We start from the raw sequence: 20,886 nt of genomic DNA, 5'->3' as shown, positions 1-20,886 counted from the left end.
TGTACTCCTCAAAGGATATATGTGACTATTATAATTAATTGATTCTACAAATTGCACATGACAATTATTCCGAGCTTAGCTCTGCCATAATGTAAAAACCTTGAGTTATGTTGATTTTAAGCCATATGCAGCACACACTAACGTCAGCTATTCAATAAGTTATGAGAGAATATTTTTTTAATTAAAGGAGGATGACTTTTGCTGACCACGAATGGACTAAAATCCTATGACTTGTTTTCAGAAATTATACATCTTGACCAGTTTTTCATAGGATTATGTTTGTGCAAAATAATGTATGAAGGGAAAAACAGAAAGAGTTTTTGCCTTAGCATTAGATAACTCAACATATTGTGCCAATATGCAGGTAGACTTTTCAAAGACTTGAGTATGTTCATTGAAATTTTGGTCGAAATCAAGTTTTGAAATGTAAATGTTTTGCAACACTCTCATGGAGTCAATTAAAACAGAGTTTGGTAACTTTAAGATCATGAGGAAAGAAATGTTCCCGACCACGAAGGGACTCGAACCCTCAATCTTCTGATCCGAAGTCAGACGCCTTATCCATTAGGCCACGCGGTCTTCTCCATGTGTTTTAGAGATATTTGGAAAGAGTGCCAAAAGCACACTTCAAGTAAAAAGCTTACAATTTAGCAGTCTTTTTTTGAGGAACGTTTTCTAGCAGAGTTGCATTTAGATGAAGAAAATAGATTCTTCCACAATCTATCACACATACCTTTGGAAAGTGTGCCAGAAGCACTATCCAAGTGAAGTGCTAACAACTTAGCAGTCTTTTCTTAAGGAATATTTTGTAACGAGTTGCTTTTAGATGAAGCAAAAAGATTCAAGATTTAATTTCTTTGATTATGGGAAAACAATATATTGTTTAGCTTTAAGAAATGCCAAAACCTAGATTTGTTACAAGCTTTCACTTAACTGGGTAATAGTTTTACATTCTGTTAAGCAAGCTATAAAATCTACTGAGTGGTTTAGGGCTCTAAGTTTAATGGCAATTCTTCCTGAACATTGGTGATCGGATGTCCTTGTTTTTGCCTGAACTTGAATGTTTTGTTTTCCATCTTGGATGCATGAAACAATATTTTATGGCCTCCATTTGGAGACTTATATTCTTGACCCATTTTTGATCATTTTTTCTAGGGCTCGATGGAAAATACTGTACTCCTCAAAGGATAAATGTGACTAAATTGCACATGACAATTATTCCGAGCTTAGCTCTGCCATAATGTAAAAACCTTGAGTTATGTTGATTTTAAGCCATATGCAGCACACACTAACGTCAGCTATTCAATAAGTTATGAGAGAATATTTTTTTAATTAAAGGAGGATGACTTTTGCTGACCACGAATGGACTAAAATCCTATGACTTGTTTTCAGAAATTATACATCTTGACCAGTTTTTCATAGGATTATGTTTGTGCAAAATAATGTATGAAGGGAAAAACAGAAAGAGTTTTTGCCTTAGCATTAGATAACTCAACATATTGGGCCAATATGCATGTGGACTTTTGTAAGACTTGAGTATGTTCATTGAAATTTTGGTTGAAATCAAGTTTTGAAATGTAAATGTTTTGCAACACTCTCATGGAGTCAATTAAAACAGAGTTTGGTAATTTTAAGATCATGAGGAAAGAAATATTCCCAACCACGAAGGGACTCGAACCCTCAATCTTCTGATCCGAAGTCAGATGCCTTATCCATTAGGCCACGTGGTCTTCTCCTGGTGTTTTTCAGATATTTGGAAAGAGTGCCAAAAGCACACTTCAAGTAAAAAGCTTACAATTTAGCAGTCTTTTTTTGAGGAACGTTTTCTAGCAGAGTTGCATTTAGATGAAGAAAATAGATTCTTCCACAATCTATCACACATACCTTTGGAAAGTGTGCCAGAAGCACTATCCAAGTGAAGTGCTAACAACTTAGCAGTCTTTTCTTAAGGAATATTTTGTAACGAGTTGCTTTTAGATGAAGCAAAAAGATTCAAGATTTAATTTCTTTGATTGATTATGGGAGAACAATATATTGTTCAGCTTTAAGAAATGCCAAAACCTAGATTTGTTACAAGCTTTCACTTAACTGGGTAATAGTTTTACATTCTGTTAAGCAAGCTATAAAATCTACTGAGTGGTTTAGGGCTCTAAGTTTAATGGCAATTCTTCCTGAACATTGGTGATCGGATGTCCTTGTTTTTTCCTGAACTTGAATGTTTTGTTTTCCATCTTGGATGCATGAAACAATATTTTATGGCCTCCATTTGGAGACTTATATTCTTGACCCATTTTTGATCATTTTTTCTAGGGCTCGATGGAAAATACTGTACTCCACAAAGGATATATGTGACTATTATAATTAATTGATTCTACAAATTGCACATGACAATTATTCCGAGCTTAGCTCTGCCATAATGTAAAAACCTTGAGTTATGTTGATTTTAAGCCATATGCAGCACACACTAACGTCAGCTATTCAATAAGTTATGAGAGAATATTTTTTTAATTAAAGGAGGATGACTTTTGCTGAACACGAATGGACTAAAATCCTATGACTTGTTTTCAGAAATTATACATCTTGACCAGTTTTTCATAGGATTATGTTTGTGCAAAATAATGTATGAAGGGAAAAACAGAAAGAGTTTTTGCCTTAGCATTAGATAACTCAACATATTGTGCCAATATGCATGTGGACTTTTCAAAGACTTGAGTATGTTCATTGAAATTTTGGTCGAAATCAAGTTTTGAAATGTAAATGTTTTGCAACACTTTCATGGAGTCAATTAAAACAGAGTTTGGGAAATTTAAGATCATGAGGAAAGAAATGTTCCCGACCACGAAGGGACTCGAACCCTCGATCTTCTGATCTGAAGTCAGACGCCTTATCCATTAGGCCACGCGGTCTTCTCCAGGTGTTTTAGAGATGTTTGGAAAGAGTGCCAAAAGCACACTTCAAGTAAAAAGCTTACAATTTAGCAGTCTTTTTTTGAGGAACGTTTTCTAGCAGAGTTGCATTTAGATGAAGAAAATAGATTCTTCCACAATCTATCACACATACCTTTGGAAAGTGTGCCAGAAGCACTATCCAAGTGAAGTGCTAACAACTTAGCAGTCTTTTCTTAAGGAATATTTTGTAACGAGTTGCTTTTAGATGAAGCAAAAAGATTCAAGATTTAATTTCTTTGATTGATTATGGGAGAACAATATATTGTTCAGCTTTAAGAAATGCCAAAACCTAGATTTGTTACAAGCTTTCACTTAACTGGGTAATAGTTTTACATTCTGTTAAGCAAGCTATAAAATCTACTGAGTGGTTTAGGGCTCTAAGTTTAATGGCAATTCTTCCTGAACATTGGTGATCGGATGTCCTTGTTTTTGCCTGAACTTGAATGTTTTGTTTTCCATCTTGGATGCATGAAACAATATTTTATGGCCTCCATTTGGAGACTTATATTCTTGACCCATTTTTGATCATTTTTTCTAGAGCTCGATGGAAAATACTGTACTCCTCAAAGGATATATGTGACTATTATAATTAATTGATTCTACAAATTGCACATGACAATTATTCCGAGCTTAGCTCTGCCATAATGTAAAAACCTTGAGTTATGTTGATTTTAAGCCATATGCAGCACACACTAACGTCAGCTATTCAATAAGTTATGAGAGAATATTTTTTTAATTAAAGGAGGATGACTTTTGCTGACCACGAATGGACTAAAATCCTATGACTTGTTTTCAGAAATTATACATCTTGACCAGTTTTTCATAGGATTATGTTTGTGCAAAATAATGTATGAAGGGAAAAACAGAAAGAGTTTTTGCCTTAGCATTAGATAACTCAACATATTGTGCCAATATGCATGTGGACTTTTCAAAGACTTGAGTATGGTAATTGAAATTTTAGTCGAAATCAAGTTTTGAAATGTAAATGTTTTGCAACACTTTCATGGAGTCAATTAAAACAGAGTTTGGTAATTTTAAGATCATGAGGAAAGAAATGTTCCCGACCACGAAGGGACTCGAACCCTCAATCTTCTGATCCGAAGTCAGACGCCTTATCCATTAGGCCACGCGGTCTTCTCCAGGTGTTTTAGAGATGTTTGGAAAGAGTGCCAAAAGCACACTTCAAGTAAAAAGCTTACAATTTAGCAGTCTTTTTTTGAGGAACGTTTTCTAGCAGAGTTGCATTTAGATGAAGAAAATAGATTCTTCCACAATCTATCACACATACCTTTGGAAAGTGTGCCAGAAGCACTATCCAAGTGAAGTGCTAACAACTTAGCAGTCTTTTCTTAAGGAATATTTTGTAACGAGTTGCTTTTAGATGAAGCAAAAAGATTCAAGATTTAATTTCTTTGATTGATTATGGGAGAACAATATATTGTTCAGCTTTAAGAAATGCCAAAACCTAGATTTGTTACAAGCTTTCACTTAACTGGGTAATAGTTTTACATTCTGTTAAGCAAGCTATAAAATCTACTGAGTGGTTTAGGGCTCTAAGTTTAATGGCAATTCTTCCTGAACATTGGTGATCGGATGTCCTTGTTTTTGCCTGAACTTGAATGTTTTGTTTTCCATCTTGGATGCATGAAACAATATTTTATGGCCTCCATTTGGAGACTTATATTCTTGACCCATTTTTGATCATTTTTTCTAGAGCTCGATGGAAAATACTGTACTCCTCAAAGGATATATGTGACTATTATAATTAATTGATTCTACAAATTGCACATGACAATTATTCCGAGCTTAGCTCTGCCATAATGTAAAAACCTTGAGTTATGTTGATTTTAAGCCATATGCAGCACACACTAACGTCAGCTATTCAATAAGTTATGAGAGAATATTTTTTTAATTAAAGGAGGATGACTTTTGCTGACCACGAATGGACTAAAATCCTATGACTTGTTTTCAGAAATTATACATCTTGACCAGTTTTTCATAGGATTATGTTTGTGCAAAATAATGTATGAAGGGAAAAACAGAAAGAGTTTTTGCCTTAGCATTAGATAACTCAACATATTGTGCCAATATGCATGTGGACTTTTCAAAGACTTGAGTATGGTAATTGAAATTTTAGTCGAAATCAAGTTTTGAAATGTAAATGTTTTGCAACACTCTCATGGAGTCAATTAAAACAGAGTTTGGTAATTTTAAGTTCATGAGGAAAGAAATGTTCCCGACCATGAAGGGACTCGAACCCTCAATCTTCTGATCCGAAGTCAGACACCTTATCCATTAGGCCACGCGGTCTTCTCCAGGTGTTTTAGAGATGTTTGGAAAGAGTGCCAAAAGCACACTTCAAGTAAAAAGCTTACAATTTAGCAGTCTTTTTTTGAGGAACGTTTTCTAGCAGAGTTGCATTTAGATGAAGAAAATAGATTCTTCCACAATCTATCACACATACCTTTGGAAAGTGTGCCAGAAGCACTATCCAAGTGAAGTGCTAACAACTTAGCAGTCTTTTCTTAAGGAATATTTTGTAACGAGTTGCTTTTAGATGAAGCAAAAAGATTCAAGATTTAATTTCTTTGATTGATTATGGGAGAACAATATATTGTTCAGCTTTAAGAAATGCCAAAACCTAGATTTGTTACAAGCTTTCACTTAACTGGGTAATAGTTTTACATTCTGTTAAGCAAGCTATAAAATCTACTGAGTGGTTTAGGGCTCTAAGTTTAATGGCAATTCTTCCTGAACATTGGTGATCGGATGTCCTTGTTTTTGCCTGAACTTGAATGTTTTGTTTTCCATCTTGGATGCATGAAACAATATTTTATGGCCTCCATTTGGAGACTTATATTCTTGACCCATTTTTGATCATTTTTTCTAGGGCTCGATGGAAAATACTGTACTCCTCAAAGGATATATGTGACTATTATAATTAATTGATTCTACAAATTGCACATGACAATTATTCCGAGCTTAGCTCTGCCATAATGTAAAAACCTTGAGTTATGTTGATTTTAAGCCATATGCAGCACACACTAACGTCAGCTATTCAATAAGTTATGAGAGAATATTTTTTTAATTAAAGGAGGATGACTTTTGCTGACCACGAATGGACTAAAATCCTATGACTTGTTTTCAGAAATTATACATCTTGACCAGTTTTTCATAGGATTATGTTTGTGCAAAATAATGTATGAAGGGAAAAACAGAAAGAGTTTTTGCCTTAGCATTAGATAACTCAACATATTGTGCCAATATGCAGGTAGACTTTTCAAAGACTTGAGTATGTTCATTGAAATTTTGGTCGAAATCAAGTTTTGAAATGTAAATGTTTTGCAACACTCTCATGGAGTCAATTAAAACAGAGTTTGGTAACTTTAAGATCATGAGGAAAGAAATGTTCCCGACCACGAAGGGACTCGAACCCTCAATCTTCTGATCCGAAGTCAGATGCCTTATCCATTAGGCCACGCGGTCTTCCCCAGGTGTTTTAGAGATGTTTGGAAAGAGTGCCAAAAGCACACTTCAAGTAAAAAGCTTACAATTTAGCAGTCTTTTTTTGAGGAACGTTTTCTAGCAGAGTTGCATTTAGATGAAGAAAATAGATTCTTCCACAATCTATCACACATACCTTTGGAAAGTGTGCCAGAAGCACTATCCAAGTGAAGTGCTAACAACTTAGCAGTCTTTTCTTAAGGAATATTTTGTAACGAGTTGCTTTTAGATGAAGCAAAAAGATTCAAGATTTAATTTCTTTGATTGATTATGGGAGAACAATATATTGTTCAGCTTTAAGAAATGCCAAAACCTAGATTTGTTACAAGCTTTCACTTAACTGGGTAATAGTTTTACATTCTGTTAAGCAAGCTATAAAATCTACTGAGTGGTTTAGGGCTCTAAGTTTAATGGCAATTCTTCCTGAACATTGGTGATCGGATGTCCTTGTTTTTGCCTGAACTTGAATGTTTTGTTTTCCATCTTGGATGCATGAAACAATATTTTATGGCCTCCATTTGGAGACTTATATTCTTGACCCATTTTTGATCATTTTTTCTAGAGCTCGATGGAAAATACTGTACTCCTCAAAGGATATATGTGACTATTATAATTAATTGATTCTACAAATTGCACATGACAATTATTCCGAGCTTAGCTCTGCCATAATGTAAAAACCTTGAGTTATGTTGATTTTAAGCCATATGCAGCACACACTAACGTCAGCTATTCAATAAGTTATGAGAGAATATTTTTTTAATTAAAGGAGGATGACTTTTGCTGACCACGAATGGACTAAAATCCTATGACTTGTTTTCAGAAATTATACATCTTGACCAGTTTTTCATAGGATTATGTTTGTGCAAAATAATGTATGACGGGAAAAACAGAAAGAGTTTTTGCCTTAGCATTAGATAACTCTACATATTGTGCCAATATGCAGGTAGACTTTTCAAAGACTTGAGTATGTTCATTGAAATTTTGGTCGAAATCAAGTTTTGAAATGTAAATGTTTTGCAACACTCTCATGGAGTCAATTAAAACAGAGTTTGGTAATTTTAAGATCATGAGGAAAGAAATGTTCCCGACCACGAAGGGACTCGAACCCTCAATCTTCTGATCCGAAGTCAGACACCTTATCCATTAGGCCACGCGGTCTTCTCCAGGTGTTTTAGAGATGTTTGGAAAGAGTGCCAAAAGCACACTTCAAGTAAAAAGCTTACAATTTAGCAGTCTTTTTTTGAGGAACGTTTTCTAGCAGAGTTGCATTTAGATGAAGAAAATAGATTCTTCCACAATCTATCACACATACCTTTGGAAAGTGTGCCAGAAGCACTATCCAAGTGAAGTGCTAACAACTTAGCAGTCTTTTCTTAAGGAATATTTTGTAACGAGTTGCTTTTAGATGAAGCAAAAAGATTCAAGATTTAATTTCTTTGATTGATTATGGGAGAACAATATATTGTTCAGCTTTAAGAAATGCCAAAACCTAGATTTGTTACAAGCTTTCACTTAACTGGGTAATAGTTTTACATTCTGTTAAGCAAGCTATAAAATCTACTGAGTGGTTTAGGGCTCTAAGTTTAATGGCAATTCTTCCTGAACATTGGTGATCGGATGTCCTTGTTTTTGCCTGAACTTGAATGTTTTGTTTTCCATCTTGGATGCATGAAACAATATTTTATGGCCTCCATTTGGAGACTTATATTCTTGACCCATTTTTGATCATTTTTTCTAGGGCTCGATGGAAAATACTGTACTCCTCAAAGGATATATGTGACTATTATAATTAATTGATTCTACAAATTGCACATGACAATTATTCCGAGCTTAGCTCTGCCATAATGTAAAAACCTTGAGTTATGTTGATTTTAAGCCATATGCAGCACACACTAACGTCAGCTATTCAATAAGTTATGAGAGAATATTTTTTTAATTAAAGGAGGATGACTTTTGCTGACCACGAATGGACTAAAATCCTATGACTTGTTTTCAGAAATTATACATCTTGACCAGTTTTTCATAGGATTATGTTTGTGCAAAATAATGTATGAAGGGAAAAACAGAAAGAGTTTTTGCCTTAGCATTAGATAACTCAACATATTGTGCCAATATGCAGGTAGACTTTTCAAAGACTTGAGTATGTTCATTGAAATTTTGGTCGAAATCAAGTTTTGAAATGTAAATGTTTTGCAACACTCTCATGGAGTCAATTAAAACAGAGTTTGGTAATTTTAAGATCATGAGGAAAGAAATGTTCCCGACCACGAAGGGACTCGAACCCTCAATCTTCTGATCCGAAGTCAGACGCCTTATCCATTAGGCCACGTGGTCTTCCCTAGGTGTTTTAGAGATATTTGGAAAGAGTGCCAAAAGCACACTTCAAGTAAAAAGCTTACAATTTAGCAGTCTTTTTTTGAGGAACGTTTTCTAGCAGAGTTGCATTTAGATGAAGAAAATAGATTCTTCCACAATCTATCACACATACCTTTGGAAAGTGTGCCAGAAGCACTATCCAAGTGAAGTGCTAACAACTTAGCAGTCTTTTCTTAAGGAATATTTTGTAACGAGTTGCTTTTAGATGAAGCAAAAAGATTCAAGATTTAATTTCTTTGATTGATTATGGGAGAACAATATATTGTTCAGCTTTAAGAAATGCCAAAACCTAGATTTGTTACAAGCTTTCATTTAACTGGGTAATAGTTTTACATTCTGTTAAGCAAGCTATAAAATCTACTGAGTGGTTTAGGGCTCTAAGTTTAATGGCAATTCTTCCTGAACATTGGTGATCGGATGTCCTTGTTTTTGCCTGAACTTGAATGTTTTGTTTTCCATCTTGGATGCATGAAACAATATTTTATGGCCTCCATTTGGAGACTTATATTCTTGACCCATTTTTGATCATTTTTTCTAGGGCTCGATGGAAAATACTGTACTCCTCAAAGGATATATGTGACTATTATAATTAATTGATTCTACAAATTGCACATGACAATTATTCCGAGCTTAGCTCTGCCATAATGTAAAAACCTTGAGTTATGTTGATTTTAAGCCATATGCAGCACACACTAACGTCAGCTATTCAATAAGTTATGAGAAAATATTTTTTTAATTAAAGGAGGATGACTTTTGCTGACCACGAATGGACTAAAATCCTATGACTTGTTTTCAGAAATTATACATCTTGACCAGTTTTTCATAGGATTATGTTTGTGCAAAATAATGTATGAAGGGAAAAACAGAAAGAGTTTTTGCCTTAGCATTAGATAACTCAACATATTGTGCCAATATGCAGGTAGACTTTTCAAAGACTTGAGTATGTTCATTGAAATTTTGGTCGAAATCAAGTTTTGAAATGTAAATGTTTTGCAACACTCTCATGGAGTCAATTAAAACAGAGTTTGGTAATTTTAAGTTCATGAGGAAAGAAATGTTCCCGACCATGAAGGGACTCGAACCCTCAATCTTCTGATCCGAAGTCAGACGCCTTATCCATTAGGCCACGCGGTCTTCCCCAGGTGTTTTAGAGATGTTTGGAAAGAGTGCCAAGAGCACACTTTAAGTAAAAAGCTTACAATTTAGCAGTCTTTTTTTGAGGAACGTTTTCTAGCAGAGTTGCATTTAGATGAAGAAAATAGATTCTTCCACAATCTATCACACATACCTTTGGAAAGTGTGCCAGAAGCACTATCCAAGTGAAGTGCTAACAACTTAGCAGTCTTTTCTTAAGGAATATTTTGTAACGAGTTGCTTTTAGATGAAGCAAAAAGATTCAAGATTTAATTTCTTTGATTGATTATGGGAGAACAATATATTGTTCAGCTTTAAGAAATGCCAAAACCTAGATTTGTTACAAGCTTTCATTTAACTGGGTAATAGTTTTACATTCTGTTAAGCAAGCTATAAAATCTACTGAGTGGTTTAGGGCTCTAAGTTTAATGGCAATTCTTCCTGAACATTGGTGATCGGATGTCCTTGTTTTTGCCTGAACTTGAATGTTTTGTTTTCCATCCTGGATGCATGAAACAATATTTTATGGCCTCCATTTGGAGACTTATATTCTTGACCCATTTTTGATCATTTTTTCTAGGGCTCGATGGAAAATACTGTACTCCTCAAAGGATATATGTGACTATTATAATTAATTGATTCTACAAATTGCACATGACAATTATTCCGAGCTTAGCTCTGCCATAATGTAAAAACCTTGAGTTATGTTGATTTTAAGCCATATGCAGCACACACTAACGTCAGCTATTCAATAAGTTATGAGAAAATATTTTTTTAATTAAAGGAGGATGACTTTTGCTGACCACGAATGGACTAAAATCCTATGACTTGTTTTCAGAAATTATACATCTTGACCAGTTTTTCATAGGATTATGTTTGTGCAAAATAATGTATGAAGGGAAAAACAGAAAGAGTTTTTGCCTTAGCATTAGATAACTCAACATATTGTGCCAATATGCAGGTAGACTTTTCAAAGACTTGAGTATGTTCATTGAAATTTTGGTCGAAATCAAGTTTTGAAATGTAAATGTTTTGCAACACTCTCATGGAGTCAATTAAAACAGAGTTTGGTAATTTTAAGTTCATGAGGAAAGAAATGTTCCCGACCATGAAGGGACTTGAACCCGCAAGCTTCTGATCCGAAGTCAGACACCTTATCCATTAGGCCACGCAGTCTTCTCCAGGTGTTTTAGAGATATTTGGAAAGAGTGCCAAGAGCACACTTCAAGTAAAAAGCTTACAATTTAGCAGTCTTTTTTTGAGGAACGTTTTCTAGCAGAGTTGCATTTAGATGAAGAAAATAGATTCTTCCACAATCTATCACACATACCTTTGGAAAGTGTGCCAGAAGCACTATCCAAGTGAAGTGCTAACAACTTAGCAGTCTTTTCTTAAGGAATATTTTGTAACGAGTTGCTTTTAGATGAAGCAAAAAGATTCAAGATTTAATTTCTTTGATTGATTATGGGAGAACAATATATTGTTCAGCTTTAAGAAATGCCAAAACCTAGATTTGTTACAAGCTTTCACTTAACTGGGTAATAGTTTTACATTCTGTTAAGCAAGCTATAAAATCTACTGAGTGGTTTAGGGCTCTAAGTTTAATGGCAATTCTTCCTGAACATTGGTGATCGGATGTCCTTGTTTTTGCCTGAACTTGAATGTTTTGTTTTCCATCTTGGATGCATGAAACAATATTTTATGGCCTCCATTTGGAGACTTATATTCTTGACCCATTTTTGATCATTTTTTCTAGGGCTCGATGGAAAATACTGTACTCCTCAAAGGATATATGTGACTATTATAATTAATTGATTCTACAAATTGCACATGACAATTATTCCGAGCTTAGCACTGCCATAATGTAAAAACCTTGAGAAATGTTGATTTTAAGCCATATGCAGCACACACTAACGTCAGCTATTCAATAAGTTATGAGAGAATATTTTTTTAATTAAAGGAGGATGACTTTTGCTGACCACGAATGGACTAAAATCCTATGACTTGTTTTCAGAAATTATACATCTTGACCAGTTTTTCATAGGATTATGTTTGTGCAAAATAATGTATGAAGGGAAAAACAGAAAGAGTTTTTGCCTTAGCTTTAGATAACTCAACATATTGTGCCAATATGCATGTAGACTTTTCAAAGACTTGAGTATGGTAATTGAAATTTTAGTCGAAATCAAGTTTTGAAATGTAAATGTTTTGCAACACTCTCATGGAGTCAATTAAAACAGAGTTTGGTAATTTTAAGTTCATGAGGAAAGAAATGTTCCCGACCATGAAGGGACTCGAACCCTCAATCTTCTGATCCGAAGTCAGACGCCTTATCCATTAGGCCACGCGGTCTTCCCCAGGTGTTTTAGAGATGTTTGTAAAGAGTGTCAAAAGCACACTTCAAGTAAAAAGCTTACAATTTAGCAGTCTTTTTTTGAGGAACGTTTTCTAGCAGAGTTGCATTTAGATGAAGAAAATAGATTCTTCCACAATCTATCACACATACCTTTGGAAAGTGTGCCAGAAGCACTATCCAAGTGAAGTGCTAACAACTTAGCAGTCTTTTCTTAAGGAATATTTTGTAACGAGTTGCTTTTAGATGAAGCAAAAAGATTCAAGATTTAATTTCTTTGATTGATTATGGGAGAACAATATATTGTTCAGCTTTAAGAAATGCCAAAACCTAGATTTGTTACAAGCTTTCACTTAACTGGGTAATAGTTTTACATTCTGTTAAGCAAGCTATAAAATCTACTGAGTGGTTTAGGGCTCTAAGTTTAATGGCAATTCTTCCTGAACATTGGTGATCGGATGTCCTTGTTTTTGCCTGAACTTGAATGTTTTGTTTTCCATCTTGGATGCATGAAACAATATTTTATGGCCTCCATTTGGAGACTTATATTCTTGACCCATTTTTGATCATTTTTTCTAGGGCTCGATGGAAAATACTGTACTCCTCAAAGGATATATGTGACTATTATAATTAATTGATTCTACAAATTGCACATGACAATTATTCCGAGCTTAGCTCTGCCATAATGTAAAAACCTTGAGTTATGTTGATTTTAAGCCATATGCAGCACACACTAACGTCAGCTATTCAATAAGTTATGAGAGAATATTTTTTTAATTAAAGGAGGATGACTTTTGCTGACCACGAATGGACTAAAATCCTATGACTTGTTTTCAGAAATTATACATCTTGACCAGTTTTTCATAGGATTATGTTTGTGCAAAATAATGTATGAAGGGAAAAACAGAAAGAGTTTTTGCCTTAGCATTAGATAACTCAACATATTGTGCCAATATGCATGTAGACTTTTCAAAGACTTGAGTATGGTAATTGAAATTTTAGTCGAAATCAAGTTTTGAAATGTAAATGTTTTGCAACACTCTCATGGAGTCAATTAAAACAGAGTTTGGTAATTTTAAGTTCATGAGGAAAGAAATGTTCCCGACCATGAAGGGACTCGAACCCTCAATCTTCTGATCCGAAGTCAGACGCCTTATCCATTAGGCCACGCGGTCTTCTCCAGGTGTTTTAGAGATGTTTGGAAAGAGTGCCAAAAGCACACTTCAAGTAAAAAGCTTACAATTTAGCAGTCTTTTTTTGAGGAACGTTTTCTAGCAGAGTTGCATTTAGATGAAGAAAATAGATTCTTCCACAATCTATCACACATACCTTTGGAAAGTGTGCCAGAAGCACTATCCAAGTGAAGTGCTAACAACTTAGCAGTCTTTTCTTAAGGAATATTTTGTAACGAGTTGCTTTTAGATGAAGCAAAAAGATTCAAGATTTAATTTCTTTGATTGATTATGGGAGAACAATATATTGTTCAGCTTTAAGAAATGCCAAAACCTAGATTTGTTACAAGCTTTCATTTAACTGGGTAATAGTTTTACATTCTGTTAAGCAAGCTATAAAATCTACTGAGTGGTTTAGGGCTCTAAGTTTAATGGCAATTCTTCCTGAACATTGGTGATCGGATGTCCTTGTTTTTGCCTGAACTTGAATGTTTTGTTTTCCATCTTGGATGCATGAAACAATATTTTATGGCCTCCATTTGGAGACTTATATTCTTGACCCATTTTTGATCATTTTTTCTAGGGCTCGATGGAAAATACTGTACTCCTCAAAGGATATATGTGACTATTATAATTAATTGATTCTACAAATTGCACATGACAATTATTCCGAGCTTAGCTCTGCCATAATGTAAAAACCTTGAGTTATGTTGATTTTAAGCCATATGCAGCACACACTAACGTCAGCTATTCAATAAGTTATGAGAGAATATTTTTTTAATTAAAGGAGGATGACTTTTGCTGACCACGAATGGACTAAAATCCTATGACTTGTTTTCAGAAATTATACATCTTGACCAGTTTTTCATAGGATTATGTTTGTGCAAAATAATGTATGAAGGGAAAAACAGAAAGAGTTTTTGCCTTAGCATTAGATAACTCAACATATTGTGCCAATATGCATGTAGACTTTTCAAAGACTTGAGTATGTTCATTGAAATTTTAGTCGAAATCAAGTTTTGAAATGTAAATGTTTTGCAACACTCTCATGGAGTCAATTAAAACAGAGTTTGGTAATTTTAAGTTCATGAGGAAAGAAATGTTCCCGACCATGAAGGGACTCGAACCCTCAATCTTCTGATCCGAAGTCAGACGCCTTATCCATTAGGCCACGCGGTCTTCTCCAGGTGTTTTAGAGATGTTTGGAAAGAGTGCCAAAAGCACACTTCAAGTAAAAAGCTTACAATTTAGCAGTCTTTTTTTGAGGAACGTTTTCTAGCAGAGTTGCATTTAGATGAAGAAAATAGATTCTTCCACAATCTATCACACATACCTTTGGAAAGTGTGCCAGAAGCACTATCCAAGTGAAGTGCTAACAACTTAGCAGTCTTTTCTTAAGGAATATTTTGTAACGAGTTGCTTTTAGATGAAGCAAAAAGATTCAAGATTTAATTTCTTTGATTGATTATGGGAGAACAATATATTGTTCAGCTTTAAGAAATGCCAAAACCTAGATTTGTTACAAGCTTTCATTTAACTGGGTAATAGTTTTACATTCTGTTAAGCAAGCTATAAAATCTACTGAGTGGTTTAGGGCTCTAAGTTTAATGGCAATTCTTCCTGAACATTGGTGATCGGATGTCCTTGTTTTTGCCTGAACTTGAATGTTTTGTTTTCCATCTTGGATGCATGAAACAATATTTTATGGCCTCCATTTGGAGACTTATATTCTTGACCCATTTTTGATCATTTTTTCTAGGGCTCGATGGAAAATACTGTACTCCTCAAAGGATATATGTGACTATTATAATTAATTGATTCTACAAATTGCACATGACAATTATTCCGAGCTTAGCTCTGCCATAATGTAAAAACCTTGAGTTATGTTGATTTTAAGCCATATGCAGCACACACTAACGTCAGCTATTCAATAAGTTATGAGAAAATATTTTTTTAATTAAAGGAGGATGACTTTTGCTGACCACGAATGGACTAAAATCCTATGACTTGTTTTCAGAAATTATACATCTTGACCAGTTTTTCATAGGATTATGTTTGTGCAAAATAATGTATGAAGGGAAAAACAGAAAGAGTTTTTGCCTTAGCATTAGATAACTCAACATATTGTGCCAATATGCAGGTAGACTTTTCAAAGACTTGAGTATGTTCATTGAAATTTTGGTCGAAATCAAGTTTTGAAATGTAAATGTTTTGCAACACTCTCATGGAGTCAATTAAAACAGAGTTTGGTAATTTTAAGTTCATGAGGAAAGAAATGTTCCCGACCACGAAGGGACTCGAACCCTCAATCTTCTGATCCGAAGTCAGACGCCTTATCCATTAGGCCACGCGGTCTTCTCCAGGTGTTTTAGAGATGTTTGGAAAGAGTGCCAAAAGCACACTTCAAGTAAAAAGCTTACAATTTAGCAGTCTTTTTTTGAGGAACGTTTTCTAGCAGAGTTGCATTTAGATGAAGAAAATAGATTCTTCCACAATCTATCACACATACCTTTGGAAAGTGTGCCAGAAGCACTATCCAAGTGAAGTGCTAACAACTTAGCAGTCTTTTCTTAAGGAATATTTTGTAACGAGTTGCTTTTAGATGAAGCAAAAAGATTCAAGATTTAATTTCTTTGATTGATTATGGGAGAACAATATATTGTTCAGCTTTAAGAAATGCCAAAACCTAGATTTGTTACAAGCTTTCACTTAACTGGGTAATAGTTTTACATTCTGTTAAGCAAGCTATAAAATCTACTGAGTGGTTTAGGGCTCTAAGTTTAATGGCAATTCTTCCTGAACATTGGTGATCGGATGTCCTTGTTTTTGCCTGAACTTGAATGTTTTGTTTTCCATCTTGGATGCATGAAACAATATTTTATGGCCTCCATTTGGAGACTTATATTCTTGACCCATTTTTGATCATTTTTTCTAGGGCTCGATGGAAAATACTGTACTCCTCAAAGGATATATGTGACTATTATAATTAATTGATTCTACAAATTGCACATGACAATTATTCCGAGCTTAGCACTGCCATAATGTAAAAACCTTGAGAAATGTTGATTTTAAGCCATATGCAGCACACACTAACGTCAGCTATTCAATAAGTTATGAGAGAATATTTTTTTAATTAAAGGAGGATGACTTTTGCTGACCACGAATGGACTAAAATCCTATGACTTGTTTTCAGAAATTATACATCTTGACCAGTTTTTCATAGGATTATGTTTGTGCAAAATAATGTATGAAGGGAAAAACAGAAAGAGTTTTTGCCTTAGCTTTAGATAACTCAACATATTGTGCCAATATGCATGTAGACTTTTCAAAGACTTGAGTATGGTAATTGAAATTTTAGTCGAAATCAAGTTTTGAAATGTAAATGTTTTGCAACACTCTCATGGAGTCAATTAAAACAGAGTTTGGTAATTTTAAGTTCATGAGGAAAGAAATGTTCCCGACCATGAAGGGACTCGAACCCTCAATCTTCTGATCCGAAGTCAGACGCCTTATCCATTAGGCCACGCGGTCTTCCCCAGGTGTTTTAGAGATGTTTGGAAAGAGTGCCAAAAGCACACTTCAAGTAAAAAGCTTACAATTTAGCAGTCTTTTTTTGAGGAACGTTTTCTAGCAGAGTTGCATTTAGATGAAGAAAATAGATTCTTCCACAATCTATCACACATACCTTTGGAAAGTGTGCCAGAAGCACTATCCAAGTGAAGTGCTAACAACTTAGCAGTCTTTTCTTAAGGAATATTTTGTAACGAGTTGCTTTTAGATGAAGCAAAAAGATTCAAGATTTAATTTCTTTGATTGATTATGGGAGAACAATATATTGTTCAGCTTTAAAAAATGCCAAAACCTAGATTTGTTACAAGCTTTCACTTAACTGGGTAATAGTTTTACATTCTGTTAAGCAAGCTATAAAATCTACTGAGTGGTTTAGGGCTCTAAGTTTAATGGCAATTCTTCCTGAACATTGGTGATCGGATGTCCTTGTTTTTGCCTGAACTTGAATGTTTTGTTTTCCATCTTGGATGCATGAAACAATATTTTATGGCCTCCATTTGGAGACTTATATTCTTGACCCATTTTTGATCATTTTTTCTAGGGCTCGATGGAAAATACTGTACTCCTCAAAGGATATATGTGACTATTATAATTAATTGATTCTACAAATTGCACATGACAATTATTCCGAGCTTAGCTCTGCCATAATGTAAAAACCTTGAGTTATGTTGATTTTAAGCCATATGCAGCACACACTAACGTCAGCTATTCAATAAGTTATGAGAGAATATTTTTTTAATTAAAGGAGGATGACTTTTGCTGACCACGAATGGACTAAAATCCTATGACTTGTTTTCAGAAATTATACATCTTGACCAGTTTTTCATAGGATTATGTTTGTGCAAAATAATGTATGAAGGGAAAAACAGAAAGAGTTTTTGCCTTAGCATTAGATAACTCAACATATTGTGCCAATATGCATGTAGACTTTTCAAAGACTTGAGTATGGTAATTGAAATTTTAGTCGAAATCAAGTTTTGAAATGTAAATGTTTTGCAACACTCTCATGGAGTCAATTAAAACAGAGTTTGGTAATTTTAAGTTCATGAGGAAAGAAATGTTCCCGACCATGAAGGGACTCGAACCCTCAATCTTCTGATCCGAAGTCAGACGCCTTATCCATTAGGCCACGCGGTCTTCTCCAGGTGTTTTAGAGATGTTTGGAAAGAGTGCCAAAAGCACACTTCAAGTAAAAAGCTTACAATTTAGCAGTCTTTTTTTGAGGAACGTTTTCTAGCAGAGTTGCATTTAGATGAAGAAAATAGATTCTTCCACAATCTATCACACATACCTTTGGAAAGTGTGCCAGAAGCACTATCCAAGTGAAGTGCTAACAACTTAGCAGTCTTTTCTTAAGGAATATTTTGTAACGAGTTGCTTTTAGATGAAGCAAAAAGATTCAAGATTTAATTTCTTTGATTGATTATGGGAGAACAATATATTGTTCAGCTTTAAGAAATGCCAAAACCTAGATTTGTTACAAGCTTTCATTTAACTGGGTAATAGTTTTACATTCTGTTAAGCAAGCTATAAAATCTACTGAGTGGTTTAGGGCTCTAAGTTTAATGGCAATTCTTCCTGAACATTGGTGATCGGATGTCCTTGTTTTTGCCTGAACTTGAATGTTTTGTTTTCCATCTTGGATGCATGAAACAATATTTTATGGCCTCCATTTGGAGACTTATATTCTTGACCCATTTTTGATCATTTTTTCTAGGGCTCGATGGAAAATACTGTACTCCTCAAAGGATATATGTGACTATTATAATTAATTGATTCTACAAATTGCACATGACAATTATTCCGAGCTTAGCTCTGCCATAATGTAAAAACCTTGAGTTATGTTGATTTTAAGCCATATGCAGCACACACTAACGTCAGCTATTCAATAAGTTATGAGAGAATATTTTTTTAATTAAAGGAGGATGACTTTTGCTGACCACGAATGGACTAAAATCCTATGACTTGTTTTCAGAAATTATACATCTTGACCAGTTTTTCATAGGATTATGTTTGTGCAAAATAATGTATGAAGGGAAAAACAGAAAGAGTTTTTGCCTTAGCATTAGATAACTCAACATATTGTGCCAATATGCATGTAGACTTTTCAAAGACTTGAGTATGTTCATTGAAATTTTAGTCGAAATCAAGTTTTGAAATGTAAATGTTTTGCAACACTCTCATGGAGTCAATTAAAACAGAGTTTGGTAATTTTAAGTTCATGAGGAAAGAAATGTTCCCGACCATGAAGGGACTCGAACCCTCAATCTTCTGATCCGAAGTCAGACGCCTTATCCATTAGGCCACGCGGTCTTCTCCAGGTGTTTTAGAGATGTTTGGAAAGAGTGCCAAAAGCACACTTCAAGTAAAAAGCTTACAATTTAGCAGTCTTTTTTTGAGGAACGTTTTCTAGCAGAGTTGCATTTAGATGAAGAAAATAGATTCTTCCACAATCTATCACACATACCTTTGGAAAGTGTGCCAGAAGCACTATCCAAGTGAAGTGCTAACAACTTAGCAGTCTTTTCTTAAGGAATATTTTGTAACGAGTTGCTTTTAGATGAAGCAAAAAGATTCAAGATTTAATTTCTTTGATTGATTATGGGAGAACAATATATTGTTCAGCTTTAAGAAATGCCAAAACCTAGATTTGTTACAAGCTTTCATTTAACTGGGTAATAGTTTTACATTCTGTTAAGCAAGCTATAAAATCTACTGAGTGGTTTAGGGCTCTAAGTTTAATGGCAATTCTTCCTGAACATTGGTGATCGGATGTCCTTGTTTTTGCCTGAACTTGAATGTTTTGTTTTCCATCTTGGATGCATGAAACAATATTTTATGGCCTCCATTTGGAGACTTATATTCTTGACCCATTTTTGATCATTTTTTCTAGGGCTCGATGGAAAATACTGTACTCCTCAAAGGATATATGTGACTATTATAATTAATTGATTCTACAAATTGCACATGACAATTATTCCGAGCTTAGCTCTGCCATAATGTAAAAACCTTGAGTTATGTTGATTTTAAGCCATATGCAGCACACACTAACGTCAGCTATTCAATAAGTTATGAGAAAATATTTTTTTAATTAAAGGAGGATGACTTTTGCTGACCACGAATGGACTAAAATCCTATGACTTGTTTTCAGAAATTATACATCTTGACCAGTTTTTCATAGGATTATGTTTGTGCAAAATAATGTATGAAGGGAAAAACAGAAAGAGTTTTTGCCTTAGCATTAGATAACTCAACATATTGTGCCAATATGCAGGTAGACTTTTCAAAGACTTGAGTATGTTCATTGAAATTTTGGTCGAAATCAAGTTTTGAAATGTAAATGTTTTGCAACACTCTCATGGAGTCAATTAAAACAGAGTTTGGTAATTTTAAGTTCATGAGGAAAGAAATGTTCCCGACCACGAAGGGACTCGAACCCTCAATCTTCTGATCCGAAGTCAGACGCCTTATCCATTAGGCCACGCGGTCTTCTCCAGGTGTTTTAGAGATGTTTGGAAAGAGTGCCAAAAGCACACTTCAAGTAAAAAGCTTACAATTTAGCAGTCTTTTTTTGAGGAACGTTTTCTAGCAGAGTTGCATTTAGATGAAGAAAATAGATTCTTCCACAATCTATCACACATACCTTTGGAAAGTGTGCCAGAAGCACTATCCAAGTGAAGTGCTAACAACTTAGCAGTCTTTTCTTAAGGAATATTTTGTAACGAGTTGCTTTTAGATGAAGCAAAAAGATTCAAGATTTAATTTCTTTGATTGATTATGGGAGAACAATATATTGTTCAGCTTTAAGAAATGCCAAAACCTAGTTTTG

The 20,886-nt window shown here is 34.5% G+C and overlaps 16 non-coding genes across 16 annotated transcripts; all 16 read right to left on the bottom strand.

Annotated features, from left to right (window-relative positions):
* Window positions 1–506: 506 nt before the first annotated feature.
* On the bottom strand, window positions 507–579 carry TRNAR-UCG (transfer RNA arginine (anticodon UCG)). Its single transcript has one exon. It is a non-coding gene; the product is annotated as a tRNA-Arg (tRNA).
* A 1,078-nt stretch (window positions 580–1,657) lies between these two features.
* TRNAR-UCG (transfer RNA arginine (anticodon UCG)) lies at window positions 1,658–1,730 on the bottom strand. The gene has a single exon. It is a non-coding gene; the product is annotated as a tRNA-Arg (tRNA).
* A 2,279-nt stretch (window positions 1,731–4,009) lies between these two features.
* On the bottom strand, window positions 4,010–4,082 carry TRNAR-UCG (transfer RNA arginine (anticodon UCG)). The gene has a single exon. It is a non-coding gene; the product is annotated as a tRNA-Arg (tRNA).
* Window positions 4,083–5,185: 1,103 nt separating this feature from the next.
* Window positions 5,186–5,258, bottom strand: TRNAR-UCG (transfer RNA arginine (anticodon UCG)). The gene has a single exon. It is a non-coding gene; the product is annotated as a tRNA-Arg (tRNA).
* A 1,103-nt stretch (window positions 5,259–6,361) lies between these two features.
* On the bottom strand, window positions 6,362–6,434 carry TRNAR-UCG (transfer RNA arginine (anticodon UCG)). The gene has a single exon. It is a non-coding gene; the product is annotated as a tRNA-Arg (tRNA).
* Window positions 6,435–7,537: 1,103 nt separating this feature from the next.
* On the bottom strand, window positions 7,538–7,610 carry TRNAR-UCG (transfer RNA arginine (anticodon UCG)). The gene has a single exon. It is a non-coding gene; the product is annotated as a tRNA-Arg (tRNA).
* Window positions 7,611–8,713: 1,103 nt separating this feature from the next.
* Window positions 8,714–8,786, bottom strand: TRNAR-UCG (transfer RNA arginine (anticodon UCG)). Its single transcript has one exon. It is a non-coding gene; the product is annotated as a tRNA-Arg (tRNA).
* A 1,103-nt stretch (window positions 8,787–9,889) lies between these two features.
* TRNAR-UCG (transfer RNA arginine (anticodon UCG)) lies at window positions 9,890–9,962 on the bottom strand. Its single transcript has one exon. It is a non-coding gene; the product is annotated as a tRNA-Arg (tRNA).
* A 2,279-nt stretch (window positions 9,963–12,241) lies between these two features.
* Window positions 12,242–12,314, bottom strand: TRNAR-UCG (transfer RNA arginine (anticodon UCG)). The gene has a single exon. It is a non-coding gene; the product is annotated as a tRNA-Arg (tRNA).
* Window positions 12,315–13,417: 1,103 nt separating this feature from the next.
* On the bottom strand, window positions 13,418–13,490 carry TRNAR-UCG (transfer RNA arginine (anticodon UCG)). Its single transcript has one exon. It is a non-coding gene; the product is annotated as a tRNA-Arg (tRNA).
* Window positions 13,491–14,593: 1,103 nt separating this feature from the next.
* Window positions 14,594–14,666, bottom strand: TRNAR-UCG (transfer RNA arginine (anticodon UCG)). The gene has a single exon. It is a non-coding gene; the product is annotated as a tRNA-Arg (tRNA).
* Window positions 14,667–15,769: 1,103 nt separating this feature from the next.
* On the bottom strand, window positions 15,770–15,842 carry TRNAR-UCG (transfer RNA arginine (anticodon UCG)). The gene has a single exon. It is a non-coding gene; the product is annotated as a tRNA-Arg (tRNA).
* A 1,103-nt stretch (window positions 15,843–16,945) lies between these two features.
* Window positions 16,946–17,018, bottom strand: TRNAR-UCG (transfer RNA arginine (anticodon UCG)). The gene has a single exon. It is a non-coding gene; the product is annotated as a tRNA-Arg (tRNA).
* A 1,103-nt stretch (window positions 17,019–18,121) lies between these two features.
* Window positions 18,122–18,194, bottom strand: TRNAR-UCG (transfer RNA arginine (anticodon UCG)). Its single transcript has one exon. It is a non-coding gene; the product is annotated as a tRNA-Arg (tRNA).
* A 1,103-nt stretch (window positions 18,195–19,297) lies between these two features.
* TRNAR-UCG (transfer RNA arginine (anticodon UCG)) lies at window positions 19,298–19,370 on the bottom strand. Its single transcript has one exon. It is a non-coding gene; the product is annotated as a tRNA-Arg (tRNA).
* A 1,103-nt stretch (window positions 19,371–20,473) lies between these two features.
* TRNAR-UCG (transfer RNA arginine (anticodon UCG)) lies at window positions 20,474–20,546 on the bottom strand. Its single transcript has one exon. It is a non-coding gene; the product is annotated as a tRNA-Arg (tRNA).
* Window positions 20,547–20,886: the final 340 nt, after the last annotated feature.

This window comes from Mixophyes fleayi, chromosome 9, assembly GCF_038048845.1.
Source record: "Mixophyes fleayi isolate aMixFle1 chromosome 9, aMixFle1.hap1, whole genome shotgun sequence".
Classification (NCBI taxonomy): domain Eukaryota; kingdom Metazoa; phylum Chordata; class Amphibia; order Anura; family Limnodynastidae; genus Mixophyes; species Mixophyes fleayi.
This window is presented reverse-complemented; position numbering and strand designations above follow the sequence as displayed.